The sequence below is a fragment of the Sinohyriopsis cumingii genome, chromosome 19 (assembly GCF_028554795.1).
Source record: "Sinohyriopsis cumingii isolate HCF-2022 chromosome 19, ASM2855479v2, whole genome shotgun sequence".
NCBI lineage: Eukaryota > Metazoa > Mollusca > Bivalvia > Unionida > Unionidae > Sinohyriopsis > Sinohyriopsis cumingii.
In genome coordinates this window covers 62122213-62140057 of record NC_142979.1, presented here as the reverse complement: position 1 = coordinate 62140057, position 17845 = coordinate 62122213, and the positions used below count along the sequence as shown (strand labels likewise).

At 34.1% G+C, this 17845-nt stretch overlaps 1 protein-coding gene across 2 annotated transcripts in view; it reads right to left on the bottom strand.

The window, feature by feature from the left end:
* The window catches only part of LOC149775816 (uncharacterized), a 33328-nt gene extending 17973 nt beyond the window's left edge, over positions 1-15355 (bottom strand). Inside the window, exon 1 of one of the 2 annotated variants that reach the window (XM_089943687.1) lies at positions 15250-15355. The gene's annotated coding sequence lies outside the window, so the exon portion shown is untranslated. Of the gene's footprint in view, positions 1-11300; positions 11566-15249 lie in introns of those variants that run through there. The other variant, XM_089943688.1, reaches the window with a different exon arrangement.
* Positions 15356-17845: the final 2490 nt, after the last annotated feature.

Genomic DNA, 17845 nt, shown 5'->3' with positions numbered 1-17845 from the left:
TTTGTTTACCAGGAATTTGATATTTTCCAGACTCTTTTTCCTAGAAATATTTGAGTGCTCATATAGTATTATTGGACAAAGACATTTATTTAAATTTTATTTGGAAATTCAAACACCGGAATATTGTTTGCGAATCAACAAAGAACTGTAAACACATCTGTAATATAAAGGCTACAGTATACGTCATCGCCTTCCATTTTGGATTTTTCGTCGGGACTCGAACTTGAATTCACTAGAACATTTCATTTCTAGGACTTTTAAAATTTAATTTGTGGATTATTGTTGGATTATTTTTGGATTTGAGTCTGAAATCAGTAAGTTATCTTTTTATTTTTTACAATGTTTTTCCAGGGAAATAAATTATTTGTTAAATTTTTCAAAGCTTGTTGTTTTCACTCTTTCTTTTGTTACTGTTTATTAGAACCTGAACACATACCATAAGAATTATCATTAATATATCGTGAGATACACAGCACAGGACCAATTTATTTCAGGTAAATATTCATTTGATTTGTATGTTCTGAAGTTAATGAGGATATCTTGTTAGATTACTCCGATGTGTGAATGTTGAAGTAGTTTGAGTGGATCGTCAGTTTCGTGCATCTTACTAAATTTTACAGAGGCCGCGCCAAGCAGTGGCAAATTCAAGTTTCACTGAGGATTCAATTCGGAGAACGGGTGATTTGTTTTGGTTACATAACGAAGATCCTCTGGGTTTTTTTATATACTAACTTACTAACAATGCAATTAGTTTGTTGAAGAAAGGCGGGAAGATCTACTGAACCAAGTGTGCAAAAGACATGCTAATTTCTTATCTCTACCCAGTAAATCCTATCAAATATGGTAACATACTGAAAAAAGTCTCAATACCGGTATATGCTTATATTCGCACGAATGGATGAAGTGCTACTTGATGGGAGGGTTAGATAAATAGTTAGATATATAAATACATTGTAAAGGACACCACCTGCTCATTTAGAATAGTACAAGAATCCATTCTTGTATATTTATGATCAATTTGATCTGTATATAAAGGGCATCTCTCTATAAATGGCCAATTTATTTTCACGACAACTAGAGTATCCTAAGTATGCAATTGTAAATTTATTTTTAAGGATGCCTAATGACAATAATACAGAAATAATAACTTCTGAAGAATTCAATTGATTTTATATTAAATAGAGTTCAGAAGAAATATTGATTAATTTCCTTGTCACGTGCAAAGTCATCGCCATGAAATATTGAACCGATGAGATCATAAATTAAAACCTTTTTTGCAGCTTCTTTATGGCTATTAGATTGTTTCCCTTTATCAATACCATCAATATATTGTGTTGAAATTAACTTAAACATTCATTTTGTTTTCACCTTTGTTTAATTTGTATATATTTTTCAGATTTTTTTTAAAAAACAATTCAGTATTTACTTAGGAGTTTCTTAAATGACTTTTTTTTTTACTTTTGTGCATAAAATATATTTGTAATTGTTGTTTGTTGTTAATAGTAAAACTGTGTCTTGTGGGAATAATGATTGACCTTCATTGCCCACAAATAACGTAATAAAGAATATATATATATATATATATATATATATATATATATATATATATATATATATATATATATATATATACGCTCTTTCTTATCAATTTTTGATAATTTTAACTTTATGTTTTATATTTCATCTTGTTTTACTTCACAAATACATTTATTTGTAAGGTTTTATATTCCGGTGCTTTCTGTGAAATCAACTGCTTTCATTTTTCAAACAGGTACCTGAAATTTACACAATATTGTCACTACTGTGTTGTTGTAAAGCTCTAACAGAAACATACGAGAGAGAGGGATTATATCACGTACCAACTGATCAGTAACTAGACTAAATGTTAGTGCTCTAATGACTTCCAATATTACTATCCCGTCTCACGCAAACGGTCATGACATTTATATATGTAGATATTCAGAATTGTTTGTCTATGAATTAGGATATTCTGACTCGCATACCTTAGGGAACATTTAATAAAGTCGCTTAATATTTTAATACGTGTGTTACCTTGTAACTAACTCTCTCTCTCTCTCTCTCTCTCTCTCTCTCTCTCTTAAATAAAACATTCAATATATATTTCTTTGTTTACAACACCCTTTCCATTTCACGACACACCTTTATTTTCGGTTCAATCTCAAACTGTACCACTAAAAAAAGTTTTTAACTAATCCTCTTTTTTATTCTGCTTAAATTAACATCTCCAAGATAAACTCAAATCCTTACATGACGCAAGCATCCATTTGAGGCCTAATATAGTGGCGTACAGCATATGGACAAAAAAAAATTTATTCAAAAATAAACTTGTTAGCACAGTGCTTCAGCGGTAGCATTTTATGATATCCTCCATCTGTCTGTCTGTCTTAGCTATATATTCTCCTAAACGGCTGGATATAATTTCACCACACTTTAAAGATACCTCTGTGGCTGACATGTTAACCTGTCTAGATAAATGGAACATTTTGTTGCGTCATGTTAAAGCTTTATATTTTCATTAAAGATAAAGACAAAAGGAAAGTATGCTAACTGCACATTAATTATATTTGCAATCGGTCTACACACAGAAGAAACTTGGTATATTTTTTCTGATTGCCCTCCTCACTTATTTCATTATAAGATATTTACAAACAATAAATACTAGTAAATTCTGCATATGTTACGATTAAAAGGAGAGAGAGAGAGAGAGAGAGAGAGAGAGAGAGAGTCTGGTTATATCCAAATGGGACGTTACTAACACATGGATTCAACAAAGAAAATCTCAAGCTCCCTTTCAGTGTTTTCTTGTAATAAATTACCTTGCTTTTAACAAGATTCAGCTATAACAGTATGCTGTTATGGTCCAACGTACTTCATTTTGTTTGTGGTGTACTACCTAGAGACAGATTTGTGGGAAATTTGTACGAAGGAGAAACTATGAAAGTATGAGGCTTGAACATCACGTGCAAGAATAATATCACACGTTCCTTATAAGCTTGGTCAATTCTAGTGAAACTAATGCAATTGTTTTATCAAAGGACAGTAATACAAGTTTTTGTTGTTAAAGTTTAACCGTAGGGTAAACCCTGGGATGTGTTTAAAAGTGCACATCGAATTTTAAGAGTGTCCCAGTAAATTTCCTTAACACCTACATAATCGTCAGATGGAAATGTGACACTACACTACAAGCAAACACCCTTCTTTACAATAGGCTTGTATCTTTTGTCCAAGTGAATTCAGATCTTCTGTAACACTGACTTGTATGTTACTTGCAGGTAAACAAAAGACAGTAACTAAATGCTCATATTGTATTGTACTAACTGGGTTTATATCAATGTGCATGTATTTGGGTGCATTCTTGATGTATATGCTTGAACAGGGGCGTCATAATCGTAAAGTTATATCATTTAAGAATTTGCCAAATGTTAAACAACAATTCCTTAAGTAGCACTGCTTAAGCTCCATCCAATTGGGATATACATATACACATTAATAATTGTGTTGCAGTCTATATATATATCTATCTATCTATCTATATATATATATATATATATATATATATATATATATATATATATATATATATATATATATATATATATATATATATATATATATATATTGTTTTGTACATTTTATTTGTATTATGTGCTTCACCTTTGCAAGCAATCGAGGTTAGGGTAGTTATGGTGTACCTGATTTATTTTTTAAATGCTGTTTACTGATATTTAAGTTCAAGGTCTAGTCTTATTTACAACTCAGAATCTTCTGGAATCATAATTTTGACCTCCATCCAGGTCATTTAATTGTGTCTTAAATTATATATAAGGTTCTGATTAAAAAAATAAGTATTAATTACCCCTTTAAGTTCAGTCTGTGGAATCATTTACTGTTATGTTTAGATATAAATTGAGATGACTCAATTTTTTTATATGCATTAGATTGACAAAGTGTTCACTGACATTTCGGACATAATCACTATTTTGGTATTATCGTGAATTCATTCAAGGACATTCTTGGCTATAGTACGGTGGTACATCAAGACAGTTGGCACATCAGCCTATTCAAGACTAGTGGTATATCAATATATTCGATAGTGGAGTTCATTCGGAACATTCTCTACATTTTGACTTGTTATATAACATTTTTAGGATTCTTTGGGGTTTAATATAAAACACTGTAATTTCCTCTTCAATGTTTGCTTGGTAACTTAAAGAAATAAATTTCTTTGCTGATTTTAATAAACGTGCTGGTTTGCTTCTTTCTGTTACTAGCTTAGGAACGCAAGCCAATAAAACAAATATATTCTAGTAATTTTTTCTCTGTGCTACATTATTTACCACACCGTTAGTGAGGTTGTACCAATATAATTTTTTATAGTAATTTAATAATTGAAAGAGCGTTCAATATCAAATTCTTCCTTGCATTTTGTTATATACGAAATCTTCGACAAAGTTGGCAAACAAAGATGAATAGTAAAGTGCAATATTTACTAAATTTATGTCTGGTAAGAGACGTATCAAGCGATTTGATATACCAAACCTATTGGTATATCAAATTGTGATCCGCCCATGGCGCCATAATACGAATATATAAATATTTATGGAACTGTGTGCTGTCGGTTCTATTCCTATATATCAGTGATGAACTTCCACTCATTAATCATTACTGAAGTATGAAAATAACGATAAAAAGTAATAATAATCCCCGTTTTAAAAACGCATTTAACATGGTACACAATTTCATTGCAGTCATTTCTTTTTCAGTTCCCCCCATCATCTCACGCATATGGGACAAAATACGCAGAAATCTAGAGTGAGAAAAAAAAGAATGTGGGCTTAAGAAAATCCTTAAAGCTGAACTTGTACCAAGTAAACTACAAGAAATATGGTTTGTCGTGACGGTATGTGCACACTTCCCTTTGGATCTATCAACAGTGTTCATATAATCAATGATGCAAAGTTGCAATAGCCTGTCTTAACTACGGGGCACACGTAATGTATTTAATGCTTTACTTGTTGCTTCTTAAACCTATAATAGATTCTAAAACTCGATTGTTATCAATTATGCATGAACAGTGCAGGATTTAGACATAAGCTAAACAAGCTACAGCTTAGGTCCTCACAGTCTGAAGGGGCCTCTCAAATTTATTTTATACCAAATAGGGCCTCCACGGCTTCCCATAGCTTAAGGCCTCGCTGTGTCTAAACCCGTCATTGTATATAAAAATGTCCAAAGGCAGCCTCTCTCTCTCTCTCTCTCTCTCTCTCTCTTGACAATAGTGGCACTCTCTTTTAACCACCATAGCAAGATACGGGGAAAACTCCACGAAAAGACGAGCATAGATGATTTTCGCTTGTGTCATACCACGGTATCTCTGGATCTATGACGAATGATGGTAAATGTTAAGTCAAACCGACCAAAGAAAGAGAGAGAGAGAGAGAGAGAGAGAGAGAGAGAGAGAACATTGTATGGTCGGTAGTAATGTTAATTAAAGCAGAATAATGACTTAGGTCAACTGTAAAATTGAAATATTTTAATTACCTCTTGTTGGTTCGTCATGTCGCTAAGTTTCTATTCCACACTAGATTCTATGCATTTGTATGTGAATGACTGAGTGTTCAGTGTTCGAGAATGTGAGTATGTATTTGTAGTGCTCTACTTTCTTCATTAAAACCATCTTTCATGTATAAATCATAAGCGTGTCTTATATTGATTTAATCAATGTGAACAAAAATAGAAACTCAAAAAAGAAAACAATCAACTAATCAATATGCAATTTTGAATGGCCAAAAAGGCATAGAACTACATTTTGTAGTGGACATATTCGGCAGTGACGCAAGTCTATTCACCCTGTCAATATACACAGTTGCCCTTAGGCAGTCTTAACTCCGTTCACAAGGGAAATATGTGTATCTGTATGTGATATAAATAAAATATATGTATAGTATGTACGCTGTAACAAATATATACTAATAGCTGTTTAAATCTTTTATTAAAGGGAAACTCAGCAAGCCTCATTTTCTTTTAATGAAAACTTTATACATCTTGTGGCATATCATTGATATAGCATACATACTATACATATTTTATATACATATATACCGTGTGACCCCGCTATAACACGGTAGTTGGGAGCCATAAAGCCCGACCGCGTTATATACCGAACCGTGCTATATGCAACCAAGTCAGATAGCTGAAGAAAATGTACCCCCAAAAAAATTATGGGGGTGGGGGGTGGGTAATAAATGCGGGCGGTAAAATACTTGCTTCGTCGGCACAGTTACCATCTTAAACTGATGCATATTAAATGAGAAATACACCTGTAGTGAAAACAGAGAAGACATAATATAAGTTTACTTTATTTAGAAAACCATGAATTGGTACATATACGTGAATCCTGTTTATATATAAATGTCTAATGTATAGCATGAATAGAGTATCAACACCGTGTACTCGCCTGCGAACCTCATCATGTACATTGAATCCACAATACAAGTGATTCCATTGAAAATATGCACACACACAGCTTTAAAATATTCAATAATTTTGTAACAGGTCATATTGGTCTGAATTCAGTGGAAAAACATAGCACAATCACGTGACGAATAATGAAAACATTTACTTTAAAGTACTGTAGTAAATTTAGAGTATGTGCACTTGGTTATAGCCCCCCGTTTTAAGCAATTCTTAGATTTGTGTGATTACTTGTTTGATTATTGGAATTCGGCGCTATGGAAATATTCCTGGCCCGAACTGATGAGCTAATTAAAAGGAGCAAACGTCACGGAGTCAAGTGTTAGTGTGTTTCCATGATGTCCTGGTACATTAGTAGTGAATTCCGACCAAAACCGAATGAATGTCCCTGGAATAAAATAGTACATATTAAAATCTAGTGGTATACATTGGTAGCGTGACTGCAAGGACAGTACTTACGGTATTAAACCGGTAAATTACACACGGGAATAAATAAAAAGGGACTTAACAGACACCGTTTATGTCGCCATGTGGGCGAATATGGTGCAATTATATCGGCGAAATGTGCGTGGAAAGCATACATTGACTGGCCTAAGGTGGCGGAGTTAAAATAGTCCCCATTGTTAGGGAGTACTCATATATGTTCTAAGGCGTGAACGGTTGGTCGTACGGAAACATAATGAAGCCAAAACACGCAGATGTACGGTTGATAGATAGTTGGCAGTTTGGTTCATCTGTGGTCTTGCATTAATTAGAGGAAAATTTAGGTATAGAATGGACACGTCGGGCTTTCTAATTTACAACTGAGGTTGTATGGAAGTCTTTGGAAAGTCGGGGTAAACTTATGACTTCTAGCGAGAATCGCGCCAGGGTTTGAAAACCGCTCGGTTAAGTAAATACCCGTGTGCGTGTAACAGTACGTTCCAAGTCAGTAAAAGTTAGTTTGCGTTTTAAGCCGCCGTTGGTAGCGTTCGTAAGCATAAACTTTTTCCCTAAAAAAAGGAAACTTTTACAGCACAGTTAACGTGTTCCAGTCACGTTGGAAAATGCAAAAGTCCATCAGATTCCATCACTTTTGTTTAAAATTGGTACTGACTTCCTTTGAAGAAAAGTTCTTTGCTGTTATTGAAAGACTGTAGTCGGCTTTCTTTGATGAAGGGTGCATGCGCTATTGGACCGCTAAAGGACAGCTTTGGAGAACCAAACGAATGCCCATTTCTTATTGTGGCGGCAACATCAAATAATTGCATTGCATGATTGAGACTGGTATTTTTTCCATTTGTTCAGTACGTTTTCATAACAGTCGGTGCTTCAAAGGTAATCTGTTTCCTTTGAAATTTCAGCAAACTATTTTATCTGGGTACATTTTCAAAAAGGAATTGGCCGTCGTTTAGATGGCGAAGACCTACACGATCCCTGAATAAACTTTTTATGCGTTTTGTTTTTCTTCTTACTTTTAAGAAGAAGAAAATACTTTTTCGTGTACGAGAAAAATGCATATAAAATTTCAGGACCCATGCCACTATCGTCTTGTATTATTCATACGTGATCTCTTCCCCAAAATGATAAGCAACTTTTAACGTTTTTTCGTACTTTTGAAGAATTTTTTTGTGCACAAAAAATACATGCATCTGAAATTTCGGGAGCCACGCCACTACCTGGTTATATCCGAATTCGCTTATAACGGAGCGCGCTATAGCGGGATCACATTTTGTTTCTTACATCGCACAGGCCATGGCAAGAATGTAGGTGTGAACAATACTTATTAAAACGTATTGTAACTTATCAAACTATATATATATATATATATATATATATATATATATATATATATATACCCTCACATACTTAAAGGTCTGGATCCTACCATCAATGTTAAAATAAAGAGATATAAAGAAAATAAAACATTTCTACCAATGTTTAGCTTCCGTGGGAATCAGCTGTATATCTGTAACATTCAGTCTCAGAGATTTTAAGATACTTTTATGTCATAACAGTGCAAATATCCATCAAACACGACTAGACTTGTCAGCTGTATTAAAGCCATGGATACCACATCAATTATAAGTATACACCCAATCATTTGCTGGGTTTTTCCACTATTATATCAAAATACCTACATAATGTTGCTCACGTACCAAGCATGAAATGTAATATTATTATGTTAACAGTACAGAAACGAACATGTTCTGGTCACTTACAAATACTAAATTTTAAGACTATGATGATGACATGAAATCGTAAAACTATGTTATTCACATTAGATACATGAATTTATAAATTATGCACTTCACATAACATAGATGGGTGTATGAATGAAATTGTACTATTCATGTATTAGATCTGGGCTGGTTGTTGGTTTAAAAAGTATCATGCACTTTATTGGCTCTATCATGTCGAAGAAATGAGAGCCAAGTGTCTTTCCCAAAATCACACTGGGGTGGCCGATCCAGCCTGGCCAAGGTCGTATTTGAATCCCGTAATCATTGGGTTACGAATCTGATGCTCTAAAAACTGATCTTCCGCATCTCCCATTCATAGAACTGGTAAAATAACATGGAACTATTAGATTGCACCATTCGTATGGCATATATGAAAACATGAATTTATCATATAGTATATGTTGCCACGCTGTTCAAATAATGGACATGATGTCACCCTGTGGCACTATATAACGGACATGAAGTCACCCAATTGCACTGCAATAGGATGTAACACAAGGAACTAATCCATATTTTCCGGTCTGCTGTAAAAACCTACCATAAAGGAGATAACATCCCGAGAACACATCACGCTATGTGACCAAATCAAAATATTCAAACTTATAAGTGGCTGAATCCACAGACGGCAAACATGAGGCAAGTTCCTAATCTACGTTCACTTTGTATGTGCCACAGCAAGTTGTTCAACCAAATGAGTAAAATTATGCACATCGCACCTGTCCGACAGAAGTAAAACATACACCACGAGTAATGATGCACGCGACAACAGGACACGTGCTATATTTACATTAGAATACAACACAACTGCAATTTTGTGGACACTAATCAATGACATCAGCCAATAAAGCAAATAACAGTAACATGTAGTTACCCAGTGAAGGTTACGTATAGAATTGTTTGGCAAAGTCAATATGAAATAAAATCTGACAAAGTTGTTTAAATGGGAGACAATGTTCGATGAACCTTCGCAAGATTAACTGGATGTAAAACACCATCCGAGGTGTAATGAAATAAGTGAGGAGGGCAATCACAAAAAATATACCAATCAAGAACAGGAGCATAAACATTCCCAGTTACACTCTACTATAAAGGAACACTTAAAAAATCAATTTTACGATTAAATTACCAACATGTCCACATTGCAGAATTTTAATACAAGCTCCCTTCTGCCTATTTGTTATTGCATGTAAAATGCTCCATCGATCTCTCCATTAATTTCGTACACGTCGAAAAACGGTAGGAAATCCAGGGTGGCCTGAGATCAAGGATCGCCATTAATATTACCATTCGCTTGAGGTATACACATACATTATAGTATGAAATCAGCTGTGTATTAAAACGTTTCCTCAAAAATCAAAATTCATAATGTTTAGCGGCAATTACTGTCTTATAGAAAGAAAATTAAGAAGCCGATTATCATCACACATTTCTGCAGCACACAGCACACAATTCTGTACATAGAGGTATCGTCAAGCGCGTCAGGCTCACATGCTGTGGAAATACCTATGCAAAGATATAGTGCTGCTGGGTAATCGAAGTCAGATACTGCTTTTATAACATCATATTTTTCATGGATTATGTTTCTTTTATGATGAGTATTGACAAACACAGGAATTAAAGAAAGAAGTCAAAACATGATCATCTAAAGACGAAAACCAACATTAGCAATATGTCTGATTGAGAGTAATAGAGCGAACGCCGTGCTGACAAACAGGGTTATTCTTATTCAGACATAAATCCCATACAATTAATAAGAGTATACACTTCACATTTTGCCTTTCAGCAACTTATTAGGCACATTTTAGTGTATATGTGTAGCACTTCGAAAATGATCCCTGACAACAATTTGTTTTATTTACTGAAATGATTAGTTCTAATCTTCTGTAAAAGATGCGTTTTGTATTTGTTACACACGCAAAAGAGTCAAACGGAGATATGCTAAACTGGTAAGTACCAATTTATACAGCAGCACCAACAACATCAACTACTACTAGTACTAACTAAATGACTGCTACCACTACAGTACTACACATCCTAACTAGCTTCTGAAGATTGTTCCACCTCACTAAATTAATGATTCGTGAAGGCTAAAAGTACCTCTATATATTTAGTATGATAACAATTCTGATATCTTTCATAACTCGTTTATAATGAAAACCTATTAAAATTTCGCCATATTGTATAATTATAGAATCAAACTTGTTCTCGTTCATGAAAATTATGATATCATTGCGCCACATACTCGCATCCTTCAATCTGTCTTCCGTCCATCTATCAAATAGAAGACTAAAATTTTGTTTTTGCAAAATACGTCTCCATGCATTCCCTTTATGAAATAAAAGAATAATATTCTGGGATAGTTTTACTTGGAAGCTACTCTCAGTGAAATATTTAAACCACAGTGACAAATACAGGTAACTTATTGTATGTGGTTCAAAACTTAGAATCAAATTATTGTTTCACTATAAGAGTTAGAAATTATGCAATATATTAGATTTTATAATGTGAGAGGAAAAGAAAAACAACAAGGTTATGTCCAAAACTAACTTAATTATAAATGACGACATTTAAATATAAACCTACCTTACGTTCCAGCTATTTTCCATACACCTTGCAATTGCATCAAAAAAAATGTTCATTTCGTTGAAAGCACTGGGCAACATAGGTCCTTCACTTATGAGGTTTGAATGTTGCTACGGTTGACTTACTCCGCAAATGATTTATGAGTCAAGCGTCTGTTTACGACGGTGGTTGTGAACATGACACTTTACTCTTAAGTCTCTAGTACAATTTACCATAGAGAAGACAGCAGTTCACTAAAACGTTGTTCAGGAGCCGACAATTGTAAAACACCTGAATTAGAAAGAGTAGGAAATTACCCATGTAGGTAAGTCTCAAAAATGTGATAATTGTTGACCATAAGAACAAGTTTGAGTGTACCAAGAAAGCCTGTACCCCAGCATACTGATATGCAATGTGTTGGCATCACCTAGATAATTTGGTCCTTTTAAAATTATATTTAGGAGAATAATAGAACAGAACAACTGTACTACCTGGAAGAATTCCTACAAATTGCCAGGTATGATGATCAACGGATATTTATCTGAATCTTCAATGACGATACTCCAGTATCAAATTGGATGGTTGTTGGGATAGATTTCATGTTGGTTCAGCCTAAATGTGGCTGACATTGAGAAAGATTGGACAGCCAGGTCGTTTTGTTTTCAGCAAATCCAAGTTGCAAGTAACTACTACACTGATCAAATCGATTAATATACCTCAAGAGTGCACACATATTTAAAACTTACCAAAAATATTGCTTGGTACTACGGGAGACTATATCTTTATATTTTATTTGTAACCCAAATTCCCTGTCGAGATATGCCTGGACTAGATTGTTATACAATCTGACATTAAACCTGTGTAGGAATGTAAAACAATACCATTACGGATTTGAACATACACATAAGGCACATCTGTGCATTTATGTAAGACTCCGTAGTTACCTACGACTGCTAAAAATGAACGTTTATCTAAAGGTGTAGATATACAACAATGTAGCAATCGCCAGGCAAAGTAGTTCTACTGATATTATCTACTAATCCAGGAGACAAATAAGAATTATAAATAGATAAACTATCTTATCTGAATAGAAAGCTACAAATTAATTAGCCACATATACTTTGGAAGACATATTTACCTGTTAAAGAAAGCATAGCCCAATGTGCATGCCTCGTGGTTAATTTAATACCTTATACATTTCTAACACTGATTATAAATTAATTGTATATACTACTCGGTCTCAAAATATGGTACTTTCACTCTCATTTCAAATACATATCACCATATAAAATGATACAAAACTACCAATATTAATATCAACTTTCCGCCAGCATCCTTCTTTATTGTTTTCTCGTTTTTGCCTATGTATTTAGACCTTGAGATTGTATATGTGGCCAAGTGGTCTCAATCTCTCGCCTTTACTGATCACTCCCATCACACCTCTGTCAGCATGGGTTCGAGTCTCTGGCTCGACCAATGTGGGTGTATTTGAAAGCTTGCCAATAGCTTCCCGTGGTTCATTGGTTCTTAACGGGGTTTTAACAAATTATTCCTCCACCAGTTATATTAGATGCCATGCGTAACCTACTGTGTGCTGAAATAGCGCTAAACTCACACCAACAACAATAACAGCTTAACTTAATAATATGCAGTGACACCAGCAGATTCGATAACTTGTTTTTGATCATTCTGCTGTTTAAACACACATTCTCTCTCTCTCTCTCTCGTTTTCTCTATTTATTTCTGATTTTTGTCCTTTGCATGTTTATAATGTTCCGTTACATACATGCTTAACAAGAATACAATTAACAATGGCCAATTTGAAAACTTGTTTCTGATTCTTCTTCTATTTATATAACCATTTTTGTAGAAATGTCAAAAGCTGGTATGGAGATTGGGGTGGGTATCAAGCCCTCAAACCTTGCATTATGAGCTGTACGCTTTCGCAACTGAGTTAACACGCCCCAGCATAAAATATATCAGTCAGGAAAGAAATACCCAGATACATAAGGAAGTAATATATCTCAAGTCCCAAAGATTCTATGACCAAACGTTTCAGTAATATTATAAACACAAACGGATCACAAACATCGTATTACTAGTAAATCCCAAATAGATCAGGATACGGAATCAGTAATCAGTAATATGTTGACATGTTAGTCATTCGACGACAATGAAACTTAAATTGCAAAAGTCATACAACTGCCAATGTGTCATGTAACATATAGATGACATTAGATGAATTGTTCACAGAACTTAAGAAGTCCATAAAGCGTTTACTGTAAGAGAAAGAGACCGTAAAAATATTTAAAATGTGAACTAGAAAGTAGAACTTTTCATATTTTTTGGAATGTACTTAGTATATCGTGCTGCTATCATGCTCACCTCTATATTAGTTCCATTATTAATGTCAACTATATCAACCCCATTAATTAGTTCATGTATGCTAACAAGTCGAGAGAGGAACCAAAAGACCCCAAACCTTGAATTAGGAGCTGTATGCTCTAACTAGTGAGCTAACACGGTCCCTGCATAACATCTAGGAGTCAACAAAATACACATATACATGAAAATGTATTTTAAGAAAACAGTACCAAGTATTCGATGACAAAATGTTGTAGTAAGATTATATACAAAAAGATCACAAACTTTAGCGCATATTACATAGAAAACCCTAACTAATTCGGACACAGTATATGGAAACTATCGCAACTTTGTCATTAAGTTTTCATTCCAGTGACTGGAAATCATGAATGCACATTCTGCTTACAGATCATTACGAACTTACCTGGCGTGATGTGACACATTTTTGACATATTCTGATTTTTCTAACACTCTGTGGCTGTATAGAAAAAGGTTAAGTTTGTTCAAATTACAGAGTAAACTATTCCAACCTAGCAGACCATCCTTAGAATTTTTAAAATTCTCGCTTGAACTTCATGGTAGCTTTATGATTTGCTAATTTAGGAGACAGAACAGAATACTTAACAATATATTTTCATATCAGAATAGAAATATGGAATTTACACATCTACCTAGGAACACATATTTACCTGGTAAAGAACGCTTAGCCCAACATGCTCGTCTCGAGGTACGTTATTTCACAGTAGTCTGACGTTTTATCAATAAAGTACGGCGATATCTCTGACAAGAAATTACCTAATCGGTAATATAAATGAACACTATTACAAACAAGGTGATTTCATGTTGTCAGAGATTTCGCCGTACTTTATTTATAAAACGTCAGACTCCTGTGGTTATATATTACCGTCACTGATAATAATTTCATTTCAAATGCTAACACGTCCCAGAATGTAGATTATGTATATGTATGATTACGACCACTGTTCGAAGTTTATCACCAGCTACATGGGCTTGTGTCAGAGCAGGGCCGGCGCCGGACTATCTGGCGCCCTAGGCAAGGTTAGATTCTGGCGCCCCCCCCCCCCCCCGGGAAAATATCAATTTCAAAATTTATAAACAATAAATTTTAAAAAAAAATTTTCAACATTTGAAAGTTTCGTATACGCGCGATTTTCACTCACTCATTTTGCTCGTTCCGGTCAGCCTGGTGTTTCGGTCAGACTGAATCTACCCGATTATTTGTCCCTGTATGAAATAAATCAGGATTAAAAAAAACGACCCTCAATAAAACTGAAATTTATTTCTTTATTTTTCAATACTTTTGTTGATTTGGAGAAATGCGCCCCCTGAAATCAGCGCCCTAGGCAGCTGTCTAGTTTGCCTATATGGTAGCGCCGGCCCTGGGTCAGAGGTATGTTTAGTCCTACAATGAAAGACATTACCCGACATTTTTGTTCTGGAGGGTGACAGCACTTAAACAAAAACAACATGTGCTATGTCTTACATTGTAGGACTAAGGTATGTTATGTGAAGCTAGACATCTCCAACGTCTAATGCTGATGTATGTGCACGTTATTAAAAATTATAGTTTGATGACATTACTTACCATCATCAACATGCCATAATCCAACGCAAAACGAATAAAAATAACTAGATTAGATCAAATGCACATGATATTGACTTAAGAGATAATTCCGTCCTCAAACATGGCGCTTGGCAATGTGCCAAGTCATGTGACATGTTAACATTGTCAAAATAAACATTTCAATCGTACCTCGTGAAAGATAATCGTATTTAAGCTAAAGAAGCTATTTACTTCCGGTATTCATATTTTGTTCCGACGATTATGGGCAGCCCTCACAGCCAAAATTACATTAATCAAATGAAAACTGAAATTTTATTAAATCAAATAATTTAACCCAACAAATTAAATAATAAATCTAGATTCCAAATGGCGTGGTATTAAATGAGTGTGTGTGTGTGTGTGATTTGTATTTTTAACTTAGCTTTAACAATTTTTCAGTCATATCGCTACGATGTCTGCAGTGTGACAGTTTATAGTGATGTGTAGCACTGGGACATCATGCCGCAGACATGTATCATGCTGTCCCACCCAGTCACATTATCCTGACATCAGGCCGACCAGTCCTAACACTAACCTCAATGCTGAGCGCCAAGCGATGCAGCTGTTAGTACCATTTTTGTAAGTCTTTAGTATGACTCGACCAGGGATCAAACCCACGACCTCCCGCATCCGAGGCGGACGCTCTAACCACTAGGCCACCGGTATTAAATGAAATGATGTAGTGTGAAATGAAATGATTTAAACCAACAAACGGAATGATGAATTCAGATTCCAAATGATGTTGTGTGATATGAAATGATGTAGCATGAAATGAAATGATTAAACCCCAGAAATGAAATAATACATTTAGACTCCAACTGACGTGGTGTTAAATTAAATGATCTGGTATTAAATGAAATGACTTAAAGAACAAGACGGAATGATGTTATCTGATTCCAAATGACGTGATATTGAATGAAATGACTTAAGAATAAAACGGAATGATGAGTTATGATTCTAAATGACTTGTTATTCGATCCATTTAAGTATTACTAAATGAAATCATTTAACCCACAACATGAAATTATGAATTCAGGTTCCAAAGACGTGGTATAACATGATTTTACGTTGTATGGAATCAAATGATTAAACCCAACAAATGAAATGATGAATTCAGATTCCAAATGATGTGGTATTAAATAAAATGATTTTAAGAACAAAAAGGATTGATGAAATCTGCTTCCAAAATGACGTAGTATTAAATGAAATTATGTAGTCTAAAATGAAATAATTTAAACCGAAAAAAGAAATGATCAATTCAGATTCCGAATGATTTGGTATCAAATGAAAAGGCTTGAACAACAGAATGGAATGATGAATTCATATTCCAAATGACGTGGTATTAAATGAAATGTATGTAAAGCAAACGTTCTGACAACAATTTAAGGTCAAACTGCAAATCATTTAGCGAAAATCCAAACAAACACGGGGTGGGGGAAGCGCTGTTTTTCAGACTTATAATCTACAGGCGTATTTACAGCATTCGGCTGAGATTTTTGCAGACGACCTTTTAACAGCTAAGGTAAGTGTTTCTTCTCATTTGATATAAACAAGAACTATGTTTTCCAATCAGCATAAAGTGAATATCCACATTAATGAATGTGCGTGTATTTTTATTTTTATTTTTAATCTGCCTTGTACTGCGCGAATTTTCAAGGCTTTAACAAAGCTAGATCTATCAGCTAAGGAGATAAAATCTTCATCTTATTTGATCAATAATAATTACCATGTTTAATTACCTAACGTAGCATACACACTAAACCAACAATTTGATACCCGCCACTTTTTGTATGTCTCTCTTTAGCGGTACATAGGCATTATTCGTCCAAGTTCTATATGTAACAATTCTTCTTTTTCCTCCATTCAATATAGTATGCATTGACATATTACTTGGTTTTTTTTCTTTTAGTTTTCCTCTGGAAGAACAAATATAATTTTTATTAGAAATCCTGATTCACGCCTCTTAGCGCATTTGAAGCACCACACTCTCCTTTCCATACGTATTGAGAATTGCGTGTGTGGATGGGAGAGCCAAATTTTGAAGGAAATTAATATGGAAACAATAAGCAGTTGCCTAAAGGGTTTGATGGCCATGGAACTGAAAACTCTTCATTTTGATTAATATTTTTGTCGTAAGTTTGAAGAATTCCGCGATAAACTTAAAAGCAGAGTTTCCTTCTCTCTTTCCATGAAAAGATTCATGTAGGATGAATGATATAAGGACGAGGATTCCATGTATTTATGTAAATAGTTATGTATCGATATGTGTTTATATAGGTGTGTGTGCATATTTTGTGTATTTTTAGGTCAGTCACTACTCTCCTGTGTCACTGTATAATTTAGAAAGCAGATTTCTTTGAGTATGATAACTTGATTACATTGACAGGCAATTTAAAGAATTTATCTTGTCTTACATGCGAAGCAAAAGTGAGGCATATGTATCACTTTTCTACTTTGATGTCATTGGCAGTGCCAACAAGAAATAATAATAATAATAATAATAATAATAATAATAATAATAATAATTATTATTATTATTATTATTATTATTATTATTATTATTATTATTATTATAATG